Source organism: Protopterus annectens, chromosome 4.part0 (assembly GCF_019279795.1).
Source record: "Protopterus annectens isolate FY-2018-M chromosome 4.part0, PAN1.0, whole genome shotgun sequence".
Lineage (NCBI taxonomy): Eukaryota > Metazoa > Chordata > Ceratodontiformes > Protopteridae > Protopterus > Protopterus annectens.
In genome coordinates, this window is record NC_056733.1 from 231116249 (window position 1) to 231135941 (window position 19693).

General features: G+C 44.2%; 1 protein-coding gene across 1 annotated transcript in view; it reads right to left on the minus strand.

Moving 5' to 3' along the window:
- The window catches only part of SUPT5H (SPT5 homolog, DSIF elongation factor subunit), a 1344557-nt gene that overhangs the window by 696164 nt on the left and 628700 nt on the right, over positions 1-19693 (minus strand). The window lies entirely within an intron of this gene.

Below are 19693 nucleotides of genomic sequence, written 5' to 3' on the forward strand. Positions count from 1 at the left end.
GGCAAAAGTACCACCTGTGTAATCCTAGCAGTACATGATACCGTTCTTCTCTGACCACCATGGGCAGCAGAAGACAAACTAGAACAAATATGCATCTGTTCACAGTACACCCATCTTAATTTATACAGCCTAACTTGACAGTTGACAACAAGAGTAGAGCCATGCTAACCACTGCTTCCATTGCTTTAATGGTTCTAAAGGACTGAAAGGGGTTTGTATTTTCCTTTTTAAGCTAAATGAATGGCTGGTTATATTTACTAGAAGCAGCTTTCAATATAAATAAGAAAACTATTCATAATGTAACAAGAATACGGTGACTATATGACCCTCCCTCTGTGGATCAAAGATGTTCTTCATCCACTCTTTGCCTCTACTTATTTTTTCTCTCTCAATAGCACTCACACCTGGTGAAGTGCACTTTATGCTGCTGCATACCATGTACAATGCAACATAACAGAACACATCTAGTTTTTAAAATCACCAATTTATCATCTTCTGAGCATGAATTTCCTTGTAAATCAAGAAAACTACACCATAACAAACATTTATCTCGCTGACTTAGAGGGAATTTTAACAGCATTCTGTGTATGGGAGGGTAACAACATATATTTACGGCTATGATCTTACCATAACCATTAATGCAGAAGACCTTTCTCAGTTGCGCCTTTGCCTGATACATAAATCAAAACCTGGCACTCACTCTACACAATACCACATATGGGTATGCACACGAATCCTTATCACTGTATGTAATGATGTAGTAGGTTTGATGCACACACACTTGCATGTCTGTTAGTAAAATCATCAAGTAAAACAAGAACATGGCTACCAAATTAGATTTAAGAATCAAAAAAACATAAATGCCAGACATATATGAGAGGGTCCCAACAGTGTGTCTAGGGTATGAAGCTCCCAATATCTTCTCTCCTCTGGTTTCTGACAACACAAAAGTTTCAACTAAATGGGTAAGGGACATGCCTTAAAATACACGTGGAAGTAATACAGGTTCATTCTGATAGACACAGTATCAGTGGGAAAGGCTAGATATGGCTCCTTCAAAATCAATGTCTGAAATTCAGAAATCACATGGAGAAGCGACAGCCACAAAGAACAGACTTCCAAGACATGGTCTTCAAAGCTGAAGAACAGGCAGGCCAACCTGTAAATCATGAAGTTCAAATGCCAACAAAGGGGGGATTAGTCAGAGAAAGAGGATGATGCAGCAGTATTTTTTGTAACTGCATGACCACCTGGTTACTGGGTTCACAAGAGTGTCGCCCTATAAGCTCATGATGTGAAAACACAGCTGGCAAATGTACTTTTACTATGAAGAACTAAGGTCCAAAAAAAGTCCAAGACAATCTACAAACTGACATATTAAGATAGCAGTGAACACCATATTGCCAAACTAAAAAACTTTTCCATATGGCAGCATAAAACGCCAAAATGAAATCCTGCAATACAATTACTTCAGGAACCTCTGTTAGAATAAATGAACGGATAAGGATTATACAAGGAGCCAAGTCCTGACACAGCCAGTTGGTGTCCCAAACAAGTGGAATCTTTTTAATGAAACAAGTAAATTTCCTATGTAAAAAGGAATCTAGGAACCTGAAATCATATCTTTCTCAGTAATAAAAGGGTGAGGGGTCATTTGTACGTTTGAAAAAACTTTTGGTCTTTCTCAGCAGTCTCATTGGAGAAACAGGCAGCACACTTCTTTTGTGGTGGAAGACCAGAGGAATGTGGTTTCTAGTCCCAATCCAGGTGACTGGATTGCTGATGCCACAGTGTAGCATTACAGGGGTGTTGCAGTCCTGAGTGAAGTCATTCTTTTGATGAGATGTTAAACCCATGTCCCATCTGCTTAAGTTGAAGGTAGCTCAGATGGATGTAAAAGATCCCATGGCACCTATCGAAAAGAGTAGGAGAAATTCCTCAATGCCCTGGCCAGACTTCTCTTAGTAGTACAAATACCACTTCAGATCTTACCTAAGTAGAGGCCATTAACCTAGTGTGACTAACCCAGTCAACAATGGATAAACAATTATTTGCTGAATTTTGCAATTAACTGTGACATCAGTGGGAAGAAATGTGGTCATGTTTGAGGAACAGGAAAGAATAGTTGTGTGTAATCTTACCATAACCATAGATGTCCTCATTTTCTTTATGTTGCAGTATTCATAACATGTGGGAGTCTGCCACAGGCTGTCCCAAACATCCGGCCAGGATACAAAGGTCTAAAACTACTGTCAGGTACATGCGACATCACACACAAGTCCCCGTCCAAAGTCAGCCATAAAGTGACGTTGGGAATAAAGCAGATGTTGTCATGTACCATCCTCAGAAATGAATGCCCCAGGAAGAACACCAGCCTGAGATAAACACATCCAGAAATCAAGCAAGCATCAGGGGAAGGAAGGAGGGATAGAATACTGCAACATATAGACGAGTACGACATCTATGGTTGTATTACGATTTACACAACTATTCTACGTCCTTCCATTGATATGTTGCAGTATTCATAACATGAGGGAGAATACCAAAGCTCATGCAGAGGAAAGAGTGGGAGGAGGGGCTGTAGCACTCTCTACAATCCCCTAAAGGATAGCCCTGGCAAAACTAGATCTAGAAATACCATCTAAGTTGTAATGTTTTGTGAAAGTATGGAAAGAAGACCACGTAGCTGCTTCCAGGACAGAGAACGTATCTAGACCATTGAAAAAAAGCATCTGAAGATGACACAGCTCTAGTAGAATATGCTTTAACTGGAGATGCAAGGGTTTTTCCATAAAACACATAAAAAGAAACAGCCTTAGAGATCCAAATGGAGACTGCCTGCTTCAAAACAGGCTTGCCCAGAGCCCTGGGATGATAACAAATGAAAAGACAAATCAGATTTTCTGATAGAATTGGTTTTATCCAAGTAAAATCTGAATTGTCCATGCACATCCAAGGTGTGTAAAATCCTCTTGCTAGAAGATTGTGAAGACGGAAAGAAAGCAGGCAAATTAATTGCTTAAGCAACAACTTCTCCACCTTAGGCATAAAGGGGGGATTAGTACATAGGGAAACTCTATCCTTATGGAAAACAGTAAAGGGAGAGGAAGCCATAAAGGTCTGAAGTTCTGAAACCTTTTTGACTGAAGTGATCGCCAAAAGAAGCACGGTCTTCCAAGTGCAATGTTGGAGAGTACAGGAAACTGCTGGCTCATGGGGAGGCAACGTAAGTTTTTGTAAGACAAAATCTAGATCCCAGGGAGGAGGAACTGGTTTCCTTGGTGATCTGATATGAAGGATGCCTTTTAAGAAAAGCTTGACTTCCAGCCTGGAAGCCAAAGGAGGGAGGGGCCACAGGCAGACGAGCAGAAATGGCTGAAAGATGAGCTTTTACTGACGAGTATTATTATCCAGTCTTCAATAATTCACAGAGATAAGATAAAACCACAGGAATATCTGCAGACAATGGTTGTAGGTTTTGAGAAGGACAACAGATGGAAAAAAACTCATCCATTTGGATAAGTAGGATTTCCTAGTATTGGGTTTTCTGGCATTCAACAGAATTTGCAGCACATCCTCAGAAAATTGCTGTCTGAAAGGAATCAAAACCTATCACCCACAGTGTCTGATGAAGGATTGACATTTGTGGGTGTATCAGGGATATCTTGCCCTGTGTGAGGAGATCCACCCTGTAAAGTAACTTCTGATTATTGCCCTTTGCTAAATGAAGAAGAGGGGGTTACCAATGCGGTCTTGGCCAAAAGAGACTGACCAGCAAGACTTTTTGTTGGTCCTGTTGCATCTTCAACAGAACTTTCTCTAGAAAGTGGAAGGGGGAATGTAAAGAGAAACATCCCATTCCATGAGAAGGATAGGGCATCTACCTTCCATGCTTAGAGGATTGGGAACTCTGGCACAAAACTTTGGAAGTTGTCTGTTCATGGGAGAGGCAAAGAGATCTACTTGAGGTGTACCCCCCACTTGTGGATAATGTCCAAAAACACATCCCTGTGAAACATCCTTTTGTGGGACTGAGTAATGGACCTGCTCAAAATGTCTGCCACAACATTCTGAATGGAAGGAATGCAAACTGTTTGAAGTGTTAGCCGATACTGTGTTGCCAACTCCCAAGCCATGAGAAATAACTGACACAGGAGATACGACTTGCCCCCCCCCCCAGCTTGTTGACATACCAAAAAACTGTAGTGTTGTATGTGAACCATTTTAGGGGACCTGGAAGAAAAAAAGGTGAAAAGTGATAAAGGCCAAAATGAGAGCTCATCTCCTTTATGTTTATGTGCTCCTTCAGTTGGAAAGGAGCCCATATGTATTGAAATTTCTAAGAAGTGAAAGTTACCCCCCCCCGAATCCCATGTCTGAGGCATCTGTGAATAACTCCTGAAATGAAAGAGGAGGATGGAGAGGAAGCCCCGAATTCAAGGTAACCTGTTGAATCCACCATTTTTTTTCAAGCCGGGAAAGAGAGGAATAACAAGATCCAGTGGATGATCATGTTGCATCTAGACTGACCTGAGGTACCACTGGAAATTCCACATGTGAAGTTTGGCTAGAGGTACCATGAGAATAGTGGATGCCATGAAACTTAGCAGGTGGAAGAAAGTACAGTTTTGTACCTACCATAAATGTAGATGTCTGATAGGAATGCATCTGCAGTCCTTACAAATGGGTTGTCCTGTCAGGCAGCCCTTCGGTCGGCCGGATTCCAAAGTCTGGGTCTGGCCTCGGCTGGTGTCGCACTTCACCCGACGTCATAGCTGCAGTTCATCGGGTATAAAGGCATCAGCCGACGCCATTTTCCTCAGTGTTTCTTGCCCCAGATGCCAGGTGCCCTCTTGGAAGGCTAAATTTGGATAAATGCCAATGATTCCAAATAGTAGAGAGCAAACACAAAAAATAAGCATGTATGTACATATATACAAACAAATACACCATAATAGATTCCCCCAGCTAGCTATAAGATGGGCAAATACCCTAGGAGCACCACAGAGGGGAAGGCGGGTGGGTAATCCTGACTGCAGATGCATTCCTATCGGACATCTACATTTATGGTAGGTACAAAACTGTACTATGTCCTTCAAGGATGCATCTGCAGTCCTTACAAATGGGTAGAATACCATAGCCAAACTGGGGGAGGTGGACAAAAAGTTATGGTGTAGTTAGGATCCCTTGCAAAACAGCAGTGGCAAAACCTGCTCGGGATCTAGAGTATAAAGGTAAATTATAATGCTTGGCATGTATGCACGGAGCTCCAAGTAGCAGCCTCTAAAATGTCCTTGGTAGCCACTCCTCGTAAGAAGGCTGTGGTAGTGGCTGTAGCTCTTGTAGAGTGAGGCCTGATGTTCTCTGGAGTTTTCTTTCCATGGTAGGAGTAACAAAATCTAATGCAATTTCCTATCCACTTGGAGATTGTCTGTTTTGAAATTGCTTTTCCTTCCCTTCCTGTTGCATATGCTACCAGTAGCTGGTCAGTTTTTCTATTGCCCTTGGTCCTGTCCAGGTAGTAGCGTAATTGCCTATGTACATCCAAGGTATGCAGCAGTCTTTCTCCCCTGTTCTGTGGGTTGGGGAAGAATGTAGGTAGGTGGATAGCCTGATTTAAAGAAACTCTGGAGACCACCTTAGGCATAAAGGAAGGATTTGTTCTCATGGACACTATCTTGATGGAAGATCAGGAAGGGTTGTACTGCCATTAATGCCTGAAGTTCAGAGACCCTTCTTGCTGAAGTGATTGCCAGCAGGAAGGCAGTCTTCCATGATAAGTATTGTAAATCTGCTGTTGCTGCTGGTTCGAAAGGAGGAAGTGTCAATTTTTCTAGCACAAAGTTCAAGTCCCATGCTGGTAATGGTGGCTTCCTAGGAGGCTTTACATTTTTAATTCCTCTCAGAAACTGTCTGAGCAGAGGATGTGAGAAGACAGGAGGATCCAAGTCGTATTCTGCTGAAATAGCTGATGCATGAATCTTGATGGAGGAATAGGACAGGCCTGTGTGGAAGAGCTCTGCCAAGTATTCCAGGATGTTGGCTATGTTTACCAGTGACGATCTTCTCCTTTTGCAGTACTCCAAATGAGATATCTTTTCCATTTTGCTGAATAATTTTTTCTTGTTGAGGGTCTGCGAGCCTCAAGGATAATGTCTTTAACCCTTTGGGATAAATTAGGGTTAATTGGTCTTATGCAATGTTCCAGGCAGTCAGCTGCAGAGTTTTCAGGTTTGGATGCAGATTGTTGAAGTTGTTCTGTGTTAACAGCAAGGGAACCAGGGGTAGTGGCCATATTTGTTCCCGAGACATGCTCCTCAGTAATGGGTACCAATGTTGCCTTGGCCAGTCTGGAGCTATCAGAATGATCCTTGGATGGTCCTCTTTGATCTTCAATAGCACCCTGTGCATCAAAGGAAGCGGTGGGAATGCATATGCTGTCAGGTTTTTCCAACTGAAGGATAGGGAGTCCACCTTCCAAGCAAGTGGGTGGTACGTCCTTGTGCAGAATTTCTTTAGCTGGTGATTGCGTGGGGATGCAAATAAGTCTATTTCTGGAAGCGCCCATTTTCTTGTAATGGTTTTGAAGATGTCCGGATGCAGCATCCATTCGTGGGCATCCGTGGTAGTCCTGCTTAATATGTCTGCTAGAATGTTTTCTTTTCCTGGTACAAAAACTGCTTTTAACTGAATGTTGTAGCTCAGGGCCACATTCCAGAGGTCCAGTGCCATCCGGCAAAGAGGATACGAATGTGTGCCTCCCTGTTTGTTGATGTACCACATAACTGTGGTGTTGTCTGTCCTTATCATCAATAGACCTTGTTGGAGAAATAGTCTGAATGCCTGAATTGCCAGTTTTACTGCCAGCATTTCCTTTAGATTTATGTGTAGGTGCAGCTGGTCTTGAGTCCATAAGCCTTGTATGCACTTGTCCAGCATGTGTGCCCCCCAACCGAGGTCTGAGGCGTCCGTTGTGATGGTCTGGCTTGGTTGAGTACTGTGGAAGGGCAATCCTGTGTTTGATTGACAAGCCTGAGCCCACCATAGGAATTCTTGCTTCAGGCATGGAATAATTGGAATCTGAGTTTCTAAGCTGTGCTTGTGTTGAGACCATAAATTCCTTAGGTACCACTGTAGTTTTCTCATATGCAGTCTGGCATGAGGAACCAATATTATGCAGGATGCCATGAAGCCCAAGGCTTGCAGTACTTTTCTTGTTGTCAGATGGTTCTGCTTTGTTAATGCCAAGAAGTAGAGAGGTAGCTGCTGCTGTTTTTCTACTGTTAGGAATGCCATTTGCTTTGATGTGTCCAACTCTGCACCCAAAAAGGTTATTCTCTGGGATGGTATCAGTCTTGACTTTTTTATATTGACTGTGTATCCCAGGGCTTGTAGCAAGTAAATGACCCTCTGTAAGTCTTCTGCTAGCTTGTTTTTGTTGTCCGCTTGTATCAGGCAGTCGTCCAGGTAGGGGTAGATTTGGATTCCCTGAAGCCTGCAATGAGCAATTACTGATGCCAGGCATTTCATGAATACTCTGGGCGCAGTAGATAAGCCAAAGGGCAATGCTGAGAATTGATAATGCTCTGATCCTGCAAGAAATCTGAGGTATCTTCTGCAATTTTGTCGTATGGGGACGTGCAGGTATGCCTCCTTGAGATCTAGAGTTACCAGCCAAGACTCCTTGCCCAGCATGGGAAGAAGCTGCTGTAGTGTCAGCATTTTGAATTTTGGAACAATGAGGAATGTGTTTAAAGCGGACAGGTCGAGAATAGGTCTCCATTTGCTCTCTTTTCTTGGTACCAAGAAGAGTCTGGAGTAAAATCCTTTTCCTTGCTCCATAGATGGTACCTTTTCCACAGCTCTCATCTTTAATAATTGGGATATTTGTTTTAGAGCTTCTGCCTTTTGATTTGGAGGTAGGTTTGGCATTCCTCTCTTCCCTGGTAGAGTATGGAAGTGAAACCTGTAGCCTTGGTCTATTGTCTGTAAAATCCACTTGTCTCTTGTGATGTAATGCCAGTTTATTGAAAATAAGGCTAGCTTCCCGCCTAAAGGTGCTTCTAGTTGCTCCCTGGTAGGCGGTGCCAGAGCCAAGTCACTGTGATTGTCCTGTAGTTGTGGTGGTGGCTGTGTCCGTGGCTGTACCTCGCTGGTTGTTACTCTGCCACTGGCGTCCCCTGTAGGCACCCCTGGATTGGCTTCTGCCTCTTGAATGCCTATTCCTGCCCCTCTGAGCTCTGGATGAGTCTGGAAAGGACCAATTCTTGGAGGGCCAATTCCTGCTAAACCTTGGCGGTTGGACCTGTAAGAAATCTTTTACTGTTTGGACAGATTTTGCCTTCTCTTCCATCTTCTTCAGCACCTGTTGTGCAGGAGAGCCAAACAAATTGATCTTATCCATAGGAGCATCTAATAGTTTGGACTTGACATGGTCTGGTAAGGCCTGCTCTTTTAACCATGCATGCCTTCTGATAACTGTGCCAGTCATGGCTGATCTAAAGGAAGCCTCCAGTGCATCATAGCCGCATTTTAAGGAATGGTTACTGACTTGCTGAATGTTATGTACCATTTCCTGAACGGATTTTTTGTCTAATGATTCATCAGAGGAAAGTTTGTGCGTTAACTGGTCTACCATAAATTCTTGATACTGGATCATGTGAAATTGACAGTTCAAGGCCCTAGCAGAAAGAGTAGCAGAAGTGTAAACTTTTTTACCCCATCTCTCTAAGGATCTGTATTCCCTTTCTGAGGGAGGGGTTCTTAGCAGAAGTAGCTGCTACAGCCTTGGGTCCTGGGAGATAGTCTCGGATCTGCAAAAGGAGCCTTATACAAATGGTAATGTGTGTCCGGGACCCTGTAGTATCTATCAGGCTTAGCAGGGGCCGGAGGTAGAGAATCAGGAGCAGTACAAGCATCATTAAATGCATCATCTACAACAGAAAGAACTGGAGGAATGGCTAAAGGCCTATGTTGTGGTAAATGCAGAAAGGTTCTAAGCCTTTTTCTGGAGTCTGAAAAATCCTGGCCATGCCACTGAAATTGTTCCCTCATAGCATGCAAGGTTTCCCCAAAGGAAAATTCCTCAGGCGGAGAGGTAGAAGGGATGGACTCTTCAGCATCAGAGTCTTCATAAGGGGAGAAAGGAGCCTCTGGAGGGTTGGAATCATCTGAATCATCAGAGGAATCATCTGTAGAAAGAGGCTGAGGAGGCTCTGCTCTAGGCCTCTTCTCTGGAGGTGGCTGAGAGGCCCTGTCTGGTTGAGGTTGGGATCCCCGGATTAAAGAAATGAGATCCTCTGCTAAACTAAGCATTTGAGAACTAGAGCTGGGCCTGTGAGTGGGGGTCTTAGCAGGCACAGTCTTAGTAGCTTTAGCTGCTTTAGCCCTGGCAAAGGCCTTAATGGACATGGCTGCAGGAGGCCTAGCAGCTCCACGTGCAGGGGTTGAAATATCCAAGGGAATAGTGTCATTTAATTCCTGTGAAACTGCAACAACAGGTGGGATTTCGGAAGCCGATTCCACCAGGCTGGAAGAGGCCTCGGTAGAAGGTAAGTTTTCAGCTGAAGGAAGAACCGCTTGCTCGGTTTCAGCCGAAACCGAGACACTCGCGGTTGGCTTAACCGCGGTTTCGGCCGAAGCCGCGGACCGCGAGTGTCGGTCCTTTTCCTTGCGCTTTTTAGACATTTGCGTAGTCGGAGGATCCGACGGCATAATATAACCAAAATCGGAGCCGAAAAACTCCTCAGCAAATTCAGACCGACGTCTAAGCGTCCGCCGGTTAAAAGAAGCACAGGCTAGACAAGCTGCTACGTCGTGGTCTGGGCCTAAACAGGGTAAGCAGTAAGAGTGGAAATCTTTATGAGGTATTTGTTTCCCACAAGTTAAACAGTTATTCACTTTTTCTGACATTGGCTGAGGCAAGAAAGAGTCCCCAACGGGGTACTTAGCTTTTTAGAAGTCTTCGTAGTCATATTCGGTAGTAGTAATCTCTGGTTCTGACCGACCGGCACTTGCGAACAGCTTCTGCTTCGGGCGCCACGCAGCAAGAAAGACGGAGGAAAATGGCGTCGGCTGATGCCTTTATACCCGAAGAACTGCAGCTATGACGTCGGGTGAAGTGCGACACCAGCCGAGGCCAGACCCAGACTTTGGAATCCGGCCGACCGAAGGGCTGCCTGACGACAGGACAACCCATTTGTAAGGACTGCAGATGCATCCTTGAAGGACATCTCCCTGGCTATCAGAGACTGAAGTGGAATGATGGTCTGAAAGAAAGTGGTTAGAAAGAGGACTTCCTGAGGAGGCAAGGAAGCCAACATTTTGTCTGTCTGTATTCTGCATCCTAGGAAGACAATCCCGAGAAGGAGTAAGAAAATATTTTTAGAAGTTTAGAGTGAAGCCTAGTCTTTCCAGAAGACAAATTGAAATGAAGTTTCTCTAACAGAATGTCTGGTAAAGGCGCCTAGAGAAGGTCATCCAGGTATGGAAAGATTTGAATACCTCGAGTCTGCAGAAAGGCAATTATACTGGCTAAGCATTTGTAAAAACCCTTGGTGCCATAGACAGACCAAAGGGCAACGCAGAAAATTGCACTAGGAAAATGCAGAAATTTCCTGTAAATTGGGTAAATAGGGACGTGAAGGAAAGTATCCTTGATGTCTAGAGACACCATAAAGGCCTGATGGAGAATAAGAGGAAGCAGGGTGTTTAAGGAAAGCATAGGAAAGGTTGGAACCTTCGGAAACATGTTTAGATGCAACAGATCTAGAATGGGTCTCGAAGGACCATCTTTTCTAGGCACCAGGAACATTCTTGAGTAGAATCCTTTTCCTCTTTGGGAAGGAGGTACTTCTTGAATGGCTCCTCGAGTAATCAAAGTTTGAATCACCTGTGGAAAAAATTCCAGCTAGTATTTTGGAGGTTGAGGAATGCCCCTGCAGGAAGGAAGAGTTTTCCATACAATGAATACTCTGTGTACAACAGAAAGAACCCAGAAGTTTTGGGTGATCAGTTTCCAAACAGGAGACAGGGAAAGACACAGGGATAGAGGGATCTGGCTGCAAAGACATTGGTAGTCACAGACTACCTGACTTTCTTGGAAAAGGTTGCTTCTAAACAGTAGTAGTAGTAGTCGTCTTGGTGTTGTAAGATTTTCTGTTACTTCTTTTACTCTTGAATGAAGAAGGTCTGGATTGCTTCCTAACAAAGGGAGTTTTAGAAGGGTAGTTCCTTTGAAATTTTGGGATTGGGGACACAAAAATATGTTTAAGATCCTGGAGCTCTTTACTCTTTTCTTGCAAGGACTTAAGTTCTATAGTTGTAGATCCAAACAAGGCCTTCAAATATAATGGAGCGTCCATTATTTTAGCTTTGATACCCTCTGCAACTGGCTGGAGTCTCAGCCAAGAGTATCTCCTCAAGACAGAGCCTGATGCAGCTGCTCTACCAGATGCTTTAACTGCATGGGCAGCCACGATGGTGCAGCAGGTAGCGTTGTCACCTCACAGCAAGAGGTTCTCTGGTCTGATCCTCGGCTGGGGTGCCTTCTGTGTGGAGTCTGCGTGTCCTCCCTGTGGTCAAGTGGGTTTCCTCAGGGTGCTCCGGTTTCCTCCCACATCCCAAAGACATGCTGTAGGTGGATTGGACTCTCTAAATTGACCCTAGGCGTGAGTGTATGTGTGTGAGTGAGTGAGTGTGCCTTCCAAAGGTTGGCAACTCGACACCATAAAACCCCACTGCCAATTATGAGCGGACAGATGATCTGCTGTGGTGACCCCTAACCTGGAAAAGCCGAAAGAAGAAGCGGTTGCATTTAATGGAATGATGTGTCACTTGAGAGGAGGAACCCAAAATGGAAGACAGCTGTGACTTAATATCTGACTCTGGAAGCTCAGAAATGAGCTGAATGGCTTGAGAAAGGAGGGTTAATGTACATTTGGTCATATGTGTTTGGTAGTTTATAGCCCTAAAGGCAAGAGTGGCTAAAGTATACACTTTTCTCCCCAAACCTTTCCATAACTTTACTCTCCTTATCTGAGGAGAGAAGGGAAGCTGAAGGCAAAAGCTATGAGGGCTTATCAGCAGCCACTGAGACTGTAGCTGGATCTGCAGAAGGGTACTTAAATAAAAACTTGTTATCTTCTGGCACTTTATAAAGCCTATCTGGCCTTTTAGGGCCAGGAGGTTGTGAGTCTGGACACTTAGAAGCAGAGGAGAAAACATCTGAAAAAGCTGGTAACACTGGAGGTGCTGCAGATGTAGAAGGGGAATCCATGTGTAGCAAGTCATATCATCTTTTTTGCACCTCAGAAACCAGAGTGCCATTCCACTTGAAAAATTCTATCATCTTCACAATGGTCTCACCAAATGTAATTTCATCCCTGGGAGATTCTGTACCATTTGTGAATTGCAGAATTCCGCAATTCTGCAAGGACCTTCAGTGTCTATGAGCTTGGGTTACCCCTGATACGTCCATCGCAAACATCTGCATTTCCCCCGAAGATGTGCTACCAGGATCCTTTGTGGCCTCTACTACGATACCCACAGAAGAATCACTGCCTTCCTCAGAACAGGTCCCTAGGCAGGCCAACATCGGCCTCGGAAGAGATGTCCAGAACTGGTGGAGCAGCAGAGACCTCAGTCCTAGATTTTTTTTTTTTTTTTAAAGCAGGCTCCCTTGAATGGCCTGGCATACCTTCTATGGCATCACAAGCTAAATGCTTAAGGTGTTGGTTCTCAAACTATAAAGTAACAGAAGTGAGATGGCTGTGAAGGGTCTTTGGAATAAAGTCTTTGCAAATAGCACAGGAGGTATGGTTGTGGCTAGGGCCTAAACAAAAAAGGTAGATGTCATAGGAACCCTTATATGGAATTTGCCTTCCACACTGACACTTGCCCTTCCTAAATGACATTTAACCTCAGCAAACAGTAGCACAAATGGTAAAGAAACCCCCCAACTGGGCACTTATTTGACTTGCAATCAGCAACTTTGCTGTCGAGCAAAAGACCAAAGATGGTACTCAGACTGGAGGTAGAAAAGTTCTGAGGATGGTACATGCCAACATCTGCTTTATTCCTGACATCAGTTTATGGCTGACATTAGACGGGGATCTATGTGCGAAGTTGCACATACCTGACAGTACCTTTAGACTTTTGTATATTGGCCAGATGTTTGGGACAGCCTGCGGCAGACTCACACATTATGAATACTGCACCATATGAATAGAAGAACATCTGCAGAATGCATCCAATGCAAACTCCCATCTACCCTGCCACCCACAGCATAAAACATAGGAGACTGCATACCACTGTGGCAAATGAGGAAGTCTCTGTAGGGCACTAGTTCTGGATGATCTGGACTAGATATGTCCCATGAATCTGCAGCTGGAGAAGCAATTCAAGGAATCTGCTAGCCTGTTCATGTCATGTACATCATCAAACTCAGCATCTAGGTTGAATTACTCCATGTATACCAAAGTAATCAACTCCTGTAATCAGTTCGCACCCCACCCTCCTGCAGTCACCAGGGCTATTAACCTAAGTCATTAAGCTCAAAGTCTGTACTTACTGGTGGCAGTTGTTCTGGCCAAAGGTGACTCCACAGTTCAGACACACAGACAACCCACACCAGGCTCGACTAACAGAATGATGGCAAGCTGTCATTATGGAGCCAGGATTTCTGATGTATCAAGAACACTTAAGTCCTTCCATTCCTGTAAATCAAAACATGAACTGGTGGTAGCACATCTAAAGGTGGATGATCTTAGGTTCACTACCAGAAAGTCTTTCAGAAGGTACTGGAGTTTGCTACGTATGTATCCAACATAGTCAGACTGCTTAAAGTCACTACATTTCAAGATGAGACAGAATGGATTCCTACTTTGCTATAAGGAAAAGCTGCGAGTAAAAGCCCTGGTTTCATTCCAAGAGAAGGATGGCCTCTATGGTCCATTTCAGGATTACACTCTGGAGCTGCTGAAATATCACTACAGAACTAGTTGGGCAACATGAACAGGACCCTTTGTGAGTGAGAATGTAACACCTCTAAAAAGCAGGCGAACATAACCAGGGCCAGATTCCAGTTGGGCTTGCTGATGGTTTTTCACAATAAAGCAAAGCTAGCGAGTGAAACACAACACTCACCCCCCCCCCCCCTGCAAGCCATAAACTGGAGTCTTGAATGTGATGAAGTAATGGCTGAGACTGCAGTCTCAACTTCTTGACGGCAGCATGGAAACAAGACTATAAACCATTTATAGGTACATGGAGATGGAGCCCAAAATGTACTTTAGGAACTGGGATAGTTAACTGAACCTGCATCTCCTGAACAGTTGGTTTTTGGAGGGGGGGTGAAACTAGGGATAGCACAGCACTTTCTGCATTCTTAACAGCTCACTAACCTGGAATGAGGGACAGTATTCCAAGCAAAGGTTGCAGCTCCTGTGGAGAATTATCACTCCTGCCCTGGTGAAAAACACTTGGGTCATGAATTAACATGTTAGTCTGTAGCTTGTCCACCCTGGCATCACTGTACAGCAACAATGAAACAGTACAAAGGGGTTAGTCCACATAAAATTATTTTAGCTAGCAGATGTAGGAGAATCTCCGTCTCTGGATGCCTTCCTTGTGGGAGGAATAAAAATACCTTGAAGTTTCAAGTAGTTTATTCAGTTAAGTAGGTAGATGGATGACTGTTCTACAAGATCCTATCATACGTGAACGCTCATCCATCCACCTACTTAACTGAATAAACTTCTTGAAACTTCAACAAGGCATCTTTACTCCTTCCACTGGGAGAGCATGAGGGACAGCGAGTCTCCAAGATCTGCTAACTAAAGTGATTTTATCTGGACTAATCTCTTGTAATGTTTCTCGTTACTCCTGTCACATGTGGGATACCAAACCTGACTTGAGCTTTCTGGATTTTCAATGTTTTCTGCATACAAATGGACAAGGGAAGGTTACAAAAAAAAAAAACACTCAGGGATAACTCCTCACTTTAATGTACTTCTGCCCTAGCTAGCAACATGGTTTTAGCCAACTAGGGGAGTAATGAATGGGTCAAGGAGTGAGGAGGATCTAAAAAGACTGCAGCACTTCACTGCCCTCCAAGCTTTGCAGGAAGGATTCTTCTTAGTGTGTGTGTGTGTGTGTGTGTGTGTGTGTGTGTGTGTGTGTGCGTGTGCGTGTGCGTGTGTGTGTGCGTGTGTGTGTGTGAGCATGCTGGCTGGAACTACAATGTCTTCACAATGCCAATCTTAAGTCTGATGATGACTAGGCAAAGGAAATCCCTCCCTTGCACTGTGCATCCAGAATGGACAGACAACTTAGTAAAGGGCAACCTCACCCTACTAACCTGGGCAGAGAAATACCCAAACCTACAGCCCCTCAAGTGACAGCATTAGCACAGTCAGTGTCAATGCAGGCTACACGAAAGTCCACTGCAGAAGCTACAGACAGTATCTTGATTGCATTCTTTTTGCCTTCAGACTCTCAGAAAAAAATCTTTCAATACCTGATCCCCAGGGAGGGATAGAAAATACAGAGACAAGACCAATGACTGGGATCTTAGTTCCCAAACTGTTACCAACCATGTCCAAATTCTGGCGTAATGTAACAAAATAATTGAGTTTCTGGTCCCTGTGTTGCATCAAAATCATCATGCAGATGTCAGTATTAAGGTGTCTGGTCAGGGTCTTGACTCTTCTTATCCGAGTGAGTAGGAAGTGTGAGAAGATGACTCCGGTGTGTCAGGTGTCAAATGTCGATCCTTTATGGCTGGCTCCATGGTGGGTGGGAGTCCAAGGGTCATCTTCGTTTCCACATGCTCACTGAAGCATTTTTAGGTTAAAGGAAAAGGGAAATTAAAAGCAAGTCGCATGCACTTTCATGAATTCTAAGGAATTCCTGAAAGAGAGCACTTTTGGAGTCTAGCTGTAGAAGGAAGGACTTATTTTCCTTCTTCACTCCAGAGGTATTGGTCTCCAGGTCTTAAACTACATTGAGATCTGGCTGGGACATATCAGCTCCAAGGGGAGAAAGTTCATGCAAACTTAGCCTAAATTGGGGCAAGTGTGCAATGAGCACTTGCTGGATGGCAGATAACAGAGAAGGAGTGGTCATGTGCATATCTGCCAAAAGCTATACAGGGATATGAGAGGCCTGCAAAAAATCCAGTGCTAACACAATAGACGCATGTTCCCAAGATATTGTGTTCCCACACCTTTTGCTACTTCCACATATCTGCCTGAATTGTAGAATGTGAACCAATGTCTGATGCAGTTTGAGCTACTGGATCCCCGTGGTCTAAAATAAACCATTGAAAGTTCCCTAGGTCTCAGGTACCAATGAACACTGTCAGGATGTCTCAACAGGACACTAAAAGGGATCAGACCCCACTACAATTACACTCTGCCAATTATCCAAGAGAAGAGCAACAAGTACATAAAGTAAAGCCAGTTGTACTAGTTTAGACACCCTGGCAGTATCTAGAGACAATGGCAGAGTCTGCAACTGGATTTTTGTGTAAGAAGTGTTAACCTTGTATCCTGTAGAAGCAGCACGTCATTTTGAGGGTGGGCTGCTGGGAAGCGAAGCTGCCAATAAGACATCTTCAGATGCCTCAAAAACGGAAAACTGCTTTGAGCTGTAGTTCCTCCATACCCAATTGGTCAAGATACCTTTTCTTAGCATCCACTTTCCAAAACTTTTGGCTGAAATGTTTGCTTATTAAGTTGAGAGTTTTTCCAAATGAGATATCTTTATGGGGTTGACAAAACAGTTTACTTATCACTTCAGCTATACCCCAGCAGAAAGGTAATTGAGAGATGCAAGCTAGATACTCCTTGCCCTACGAGGATTAGCCTGACTCTTTGGAAGGATAAGTAACCTTTTTTTCTAAACTGACAGCCTGAAGTGGAATGCTGAGAGGGGCCTTGCTGTGAGCTTCGCCAAATCAAAAATAATGTCTTCATAAATCACTTAAAATGTTGCAAGTCTACGCCTGGTAGTAGTGACTTGGCTGGATAGCTAACAAAACAGATGGTGGATGATTATGAATAAGTGCTTCAGGCAATGAAGATCTGAGCAGTTCCACTTTGAGGGTCTTTCTGAACTACCTGATGCAATTGGTATGTCTGCCCTGGTTTAATTTCCGAAGCTTCTAAAGGCAGGCATGCTCAAGTCCTTTCTGCCTGACCAAGACATTTTGCAATCAGTAGCAAGGCCAATCACTGCTATGCAAAATAACAGACTTCATATGTAAAATCTTTACATGGAATCTGATACATGCATTTGCAAAGTCTCCTCAAGCCTGCAAGAATCATGTCCTGGGAAACTAACATGGTTTTCCTGAAAAATTCACCAGCAAAAGTAAGGATCATTGCAAGCAGAAAGTACAGTTGTGTACACTTACCATAAATGCATATGTTAGTGTGCATCCATTGTTGCAGTCCTGACTTGTGGGATTTCCTGCCATATAAGCCCTTGGCCAGCCAACTACCAGAGTAAAAATCTCCTTCCTCCTTAGGGTGGCTGACGTCCTATCCAACGGCAGTATGCCTGTGTATATAGGGAGACAGCTGACCCCATATCATCATTTTTTTCTTGACACCTAGAATGTACGAGCCTCCAAGATGAACAAAAAAGCTAGGGTCTAAGACAGAAACTAGGCTAGGTATGAAGAACACTCAAGGGGCCCACTGGCTTTGGAAGAAGACAGAAGCAGACTATTACTGTAGGCAAAGGGGGGAGGAGGAAGGGAAAGAAGACTGCAACAGTGAAAACACACAAACATCTGCATTTATGGTAAGTGTACACAACTGCACTATGTTCTTCGTGTTTCACTGATGCAGTCCTGACTTGTGGGATGATTCCCAAAGCTGAGATAAGGGTGGAAGGAAGATTAGGGAGACAAGAGGATGCCCTGCAGGATGGCAGTGGTAAATCCTGCTCTAGACCTGGAAAAGGCTGGACAGATGACCAAGTAGCAGCTACCAAAATGCTTTGGTAGGAACCCCTTTCAAGAGAGGTAGCAGGTGCCCTAGCAGAGGTAGTCCGGACAACTTCAGGTGTTTTTTTACCATGATAACTGTAACAAAAGGAAATTCAGTGAGAGATCCACTTGGAAAATGTCTGTTTGGAAACTGGTTTCCCTTTAGTCAGTCGCAAAGGACACACAGAGTTGGGTCTGATTTTCTGAAAGATTTAGTTCCGTCAAGACAGTAGCGGAGCTGTCTATGCACATCCACTGAATGAAGGATTTGCCCCCCCGCCCCCAGTTCTCAGGATTGAAGAATAAGGTGGGCAAGGTGTATGGCTTGATTCAAGGATGTGCCAGTGACCACCTTGGTCACAAATGATGTGTTAGCCATGAGGGATACTCTGCCTGGGTGAAATATAAGAAATGGTTCAACTGCCATGACAGCCTGCAGCACAGAGACCCTCCTAGATGAGGTCACAGTCAGTAAAAGGGCAGTCTTCCAAGTTAAAAATTTTAAGTCAGCAGAAGTTGCTGGTTAAAGGGGGGGGGGGTAGGATCTTTTTATTTCCAGAACAAAACTGAGGTCCCATGGAGGTGTGTGCTGCCTCCTGGGAGGTCTGATGTGGATCACTCCCCAAAGGAACTGTTTCAGCAAGGGGGTGTGAATATAGGAGGAAGAGAAGGGATGTGGGCTGAAATAGTAGAGGTGTGTATTTTGAAGGAAGAAATAGATAGGCCTCAGTCAACCAGTGTAGCCAAGTAATCTAAAATGGCAGAGATCTTGGGTGAATTAGGACTGAGGCCTTGCTGCTGGCACCAGATGGAGAACCGTTTCCACTTGGCTGAGAAGGATTTCATAGTACTAGGCCTTCTGGTCTATTTGAGAATGTTTTGAACTTGTTTGCTTAGGGCATGCTCGGTGGTGGATGCTGGGGGAATATCCAGGCTGAGAGTCTGCAGAATGGGATGTACAATCCTCCCCTTGTCCTGAGTCAGAAGGTCCACTCTCCGAGGTAACTACCATGTTTTTTCATTGGTTAAACCTAGTAGCAGAGGATACCAGTGCTGCCTGGACCAGTCTGGGGCTATCAGAGTGACTCTGGGGCCCTCTTCCCTGATTTTTAGGAAGACCCGAGGAAGAATAGGCAACGGGGGGATGCATAAAGGAAAAGGTAGGTCCAAAGGAAGGAGAAATCATTTGTCTTTCAGGCTGTGAGCAGTTTGTTTTTGGAGCAGAATATTTTTAGTTGATCATTTTCTTTGGTGGCAAAGAGGTCCGTCTATTGGTGGGGTTCCCCATTTCTGGGCTATGCTGAGAAATGTTTCTCAATGCAGACGCCATTCTCGGGGATCCATCAAGTTCCTGCTCAAGCAATTCACTAGAGTGTTCTGAACACCTGGAAAGTATTGTGCCATGAGGTGCAACCCCAGAGAATGAACTGTCTCCCAGATCTGCATAGCTAATCAGAAAGGAGACCTTTTCTGGAGGGAGAAAGACCTTTTGAAGGAATGAATCCAGAACAGCCCCCAAGAAAACTATTCTGGTGGACGGGTCTGTGTTGGATTTGTGTTGATATACGGTGAGCCTCAAGGAGGTAAGGAGGTAGTGAGTAAAGGCCAGATCCCTGAGGAGCTCTGACAGATTCATGGCTTGAATAACGCAGTCATCTAGATAAGGATAAATTTGGACATCTCTTGTTCTGAAGAAGG